Here is a 4,876-nt window from a genome sequence, read left to right as displayed (position 1 = left end):
GGCCGATGCTCCTAGTCCAAGTGTGGGTGGCACTACCTACTCGGATACCAGGCGTGGCTCAACGGAACCTCACTCTAAGCCCATGGCTAGAGCACCCAAGGGCGGAAGGCGGGGAGAGTACCCAGGTGGCTCGCGTAAGGCCACAGTGTTCCGAAATGTTATCCCAAAGGCCCAGACTGTGGAAAGGAAGAGGAGCAGTCCTCTGGGGCAGTGACCAAGGACACAGTCGTGCGGTGAGGAAGTCCCAGAGGACCGTGGGACTTAGTGGTCGGGCCTGTGGGCCTCGATCCAGTGGCAGTGTTGGCAAACACGGCCAAGGGCAAAAAGGGACTTAGTGGGGACTGACAGAGGGATATTGGGGAAGGCTATTCCCCTTGTCGGTGGGCATCCTAAGGATGCTAAGGAGTGGATCTGAGATGACCACTCACGGATGGTTTGCCTAGTCTTGGAGAGCCAAGACTGTGATGCAAGTGGTATTGGACTACCAGTGTGGCAAAGGTGATTGGGCATGGCCTTAGCATAACAAGCTGCCATGTCGGTAGTACCTTTGAGTGTCGGTCATGGGATCGGACACGTGGAGCACTTGGACCAAGTGCAAATGTTGAGTGGCATGGATGCCATTCTCGGGGCTAGCAAGTCCCAAGTCCTGAATTGGACTGATGGAGGTTGTGAATGAGACTCCTCCAAGTGGTCGGAGGTGTGGTTAAGTGACTAAAGTAGAATGGAAAAATTAGTCGTGTACAATTTGGACTGATGGAAGCATTTGGACTGAGGTGTGTTGTACCCCACAAAGGATGGGGGGGGGATCATAGGATCCAAGGATGAGAACAGAGGGTATCTCATCGATGGCAAAATGTGCCATGCCAAAGTCGTGGGAAAGGTGTTCCCAAAAAGAAAACAACTTTGACACAAAGTTGTGTGTGACCTCTATGATGCAGTGCTAACAGATGGTTGGCATGAGAAAGAGTGGTATTAGTCTTGGCAAAGACTTAGACACAAAGAAGAAGTGTCATAGAGGTAGGCTCGTGGAGCCGATGGTGTGGAAACACTAAATGTGCCAAGGTGTGATACCTTGAGGTTATGTTGGTGGGGTCATGAGAACCCCTTGCCAAAGGAATCCCAATAGAAATGGGAATGGCATAGCCTAAGCTGCAGAGCATGCAATTAGAGTGTGGTGACCCAGATAATGATGGAGGTGTGAAAGCACCAGCAATGAGTTGTAGGACTTGACAACTACGAGGCAACTAAGCAAGAGGTGCAAAATAATTGGTTAAACAGGTAGGAGGTAGCTACCCAAGCCTTCTTAATGGCATAGGGAAGTTGGATATATCCTTACGGGGGATAAGTTGCTTATGTTGCGATATAGTAAGTCAATGTCATAAAAGGAAATACTCATTGTCAAGGAAGCCGTCATTGGGACACCCGAACACTCTAGAACACCAGGAGGTGGTGTTTGATGTCGCGAGGGCAATAGATAAGGCCCAAGGGACTAAGTCCCTAGCGAATGATGGATAGTAGGTGCTATCCAAATGTCTAAGGTGGCGGAGACAGGAGAAGACTGTCTACTCGAATTGGACAAAGCCAAAAATGGAATTTTGGCAAGGCTAGCGATGGGCATGCAAAGGCCCGTAAGCAACAAAGTAATCCCGGTGTGTGGGATTATAGGGTGAGCATATCTGGATTGAGGAACCACTCCCTAGGCTATCGGGTAGGTTCATCCCTAAGAATATTTGCTAAGGCATGATAGAAAGTGCAAAGTTATCCTCCTGGTCTGGAGGAGAATGACCGAAGGAAAGGTGTGAAGCCAAAAGCAAGAAGTAAGGGGATAGAACCGAACCATAGGAATCGAAGGGCATAACCAAGGTTGGTTATGCCAGCGGGGAGTGGAGAATCAAGTGGGGGCTCGAGGGTGTTGCCGCTAGCAACCGCGATGCCATGGAGAGTCTAAAATATGGAATTGTCCATGTTAGACTATATGGTAATTGAAAAGCTTGCAAAAAGGGGGGGCTTTAGCAAGCTAAGGGACAGAGTTCCTTCAAAGTTCCCAAAGAGGATTCTAGGTAGCTTAGTACCTAGAAAGGCCAAGCGTAAATGGTTCAAGGAACGCGCGAAATCAGAATGGCGCAGCAGAAGCGTGGTCTTGAAGCTTGCCATGAGGCAAGGCTATCAAGGTTAGGGAAGTAGTTCCCGAGTGTTCAAAGAGAAGGCTTTGAACGAAAGTCGATGATCAAGGGCTTTCACGCTTGTGCAGGAACCATGTTACAGTGGTCGGAGGACTTGCCAAAGCGAGATTGGCAAGTCAGGGGAACAAATACCCTAGTTGAAGTTGATAACTTCAAAAAGGGTGGGCCATGGGGCCAAGCATGGAGGAGTCCATGCATGATCACAGGCTTGTCAAGTGAGAGGACTTGGCAGTGGGGAGGAACTAGGTTCCTAAGTTGTGATCTATAGCGCGCTTCAAGTATAAGTTGGTGCACCGGCGTGGGGAGTCACGCCAGGCATCTTGGATGATGCCTTCCGTAGATGTATATACGGAGGTTGGGTTCGAGTCCCGACCCTCTAGTGCTTGGGTTCGAGTCCCAAATCACTAGGGCGTGGTGATGGTTTGGACTATGAGGACACTCATATTTCGGTGGTCATGGACTCTCAATGAGGATATTGGCTTGGGCACACCGCTAAGCGGGGGATGCCCCGGAGTCGTGATGCACGGTTAGATTACTTAGTGTGGCTCAGCATATCTAACTTAAACACTTTGGTGCCAGTGGCACCAAGGACGTGGTGAATGAGATGGGGACACCCAGTCTCAATTGCTATGGACCCTTGGCCGGAAGGGCTGGCTTGGGCGCACCGCCAAATGTGGGGGATGCCCCCGGGGTTGTAATTAACAAGTTAAAGGTCTGGAAGACCTAGTACCTATTGGCAAACCTGTTAAGGTGCCGAGGTGAGATCACTAGGTGATTTTGTGGCTAAATAAGGACAAGGTCCTTGTTTGGGTTAAGGAATAAGGTTCCTAGTTCAAAGTGTTGATTTGAACTATTGATGATGGTGTGGCTTGGTCAAGGTGACCAAGTGGGAAAAGCACCTTAGGGAAATGAGCTATGTCATTGCGATGGCATAGTGTGTCCAAGGAAAGTAGTCTCTAAAGAGACCTATAGGAGGGTCACAAAGTTGGGCTGTGGATAGAGCCCACAGCAGAAGATGCTAAAAGAGACTTACTAGGGGTGAACACCCTAGTCTTGGCAAAGTAGAGCCTTTGCTATGGAATCAAAAGAATACCTCAAGGAGGGAGGTAGAGATTCAATGTTGCTTGGTGCAACAATCAACGAATAGGAGCAAAAGATGAGTGGCCAAGATAGGGCCGTGGAATCCCTTGGAAGGAATCCAAGTGACAAAGTTAGGCGAGGAACACTAATGTGTTGGACGCTAACAAATTGCGGGAAAGGAAGTGTGTTTTCAAGGATGGATTCCGAATTGCTCCGATTTGGCGAAAGTGGAAGCTCCAAGGGAGAGAGCGGTAAGGTAGCCAAATGATAGGGCCATGGACAGCTCTAGCACAAAGTATGATAAATGGAACTTAGTGCCCAAGGTGGCACGAAATAGATGGTGCCCTCAAGTAATGAACTTCCTAGGATGGGGAAGTGGAGTTGCACAATCTGTGCAATGCAAGGTGTTGGAGACACCTAGGAAATTGACTTCCAAAAGTCAAAAGAGTAAAAGTTCCAAGGTGCAAACGTTCAATAAATGGAAATTGAGACTACTCGAGAAGGAGTAGTGGGATTGACTTAGAGAAGGGTCTCTAAAAGGTTTAGCGAGAACTAAACCAATAAAAGGAGAGAACCACTATATGTGGTCCAATCAGCCTCTAAGTTGGAGAGACTACCCTCCTTAGAGGATAGGTAAGGCATGGTGAGCCTTTGGTGTCAAACCATTGAGGAATATGCAAAAGGCATGGTGAGCCTTCAATGTCCAACCATTGACGAATATGGAGAAGGCATGGTGAGCCTTCAATGTCAAACCATTGACAAATATTAGCTACGCGCCAAAGATGGAAATGGTAACACATGTGGGTGTTACTTTATAAAATGGTTCACCATTCGATGAGGACATCGAACTTTGTTTATGGGTGGTGGAGTTGTGAGACACAAAATCCCTAGGCCCCAAAGTGGAGCTGGAAGGGTGCCACGTGGTAGTGGCCGAAGCGAAAGCCAAACGAGTGTAACACGTTTGGACTAAAAGCTCCGACTTGAAAGGTCGAGAGCGGGAGTGGAACTCCCAACAAAGTGCTCGAGGAATGAGCACGAAGCGAGCCATAAGCGAGGCTCTAGAGATGGACCCGAAGTGGAGTCCGATATAGAGTCCGAGATGGAGTTCGAGATAGACCCGAAGTGAAGTCCGATATGGAGTCCGAGATGGACCCGAAGTGAAGTCCGATATGGAGTCCGAGATGGAGTCTGAGATGGACCCGAAATGGAGTCCGATACGGAGTCCGAGATGGAGTCCAAAATGGAGTCCGATATGGAGTCCGAGATGGAGTCCGAGATGGAGTCCGATATGGAGTCCGAGATGGAGTCCGATATGGAGTCCAAGATGGAGTCCGAGATGGAGTCCGAGATGGACCGAGATGGAGTCCGAGATGGACCCGAGATGGAGTCTGAGATGGACCCAAGATGGAGTCCGAGATGGACTTGAAATGGAGTCCGAGATGGACCCGAGATGGAGTCCGAGATGGACCCGAGGTGGAGTTCGAGATGGACCCGAGATGGAGTCTGAGATGGAGTCCGAGATGGACCCGAGACCGAGACCGAGACCGAGGCCGAAACCGAGACCGAGACCGAGTCCGAGTCCGAAACCGGGACCGAGACCGAGTCCGAGTCCG

This window comes from Selaginella moellendorffii, unplaced genomic scaffold (genome assembly GCF_000143415.4).
Source record: "Selaginella moellendorffii unplaced genomic scaffold, v1.0 SELMOscaffold_23, whole genome shotgun sequence".
NCBI classification, from domain to species: Eukaryota; Viridiplantae; Streptophyta; class Lycopodiopsida; order Selaginellales; family Selaginellaceae; genus Selaginella; species Selaginella moellendorffii.
Note: the sequence above shows the minus strand (reverse complement) of the source record.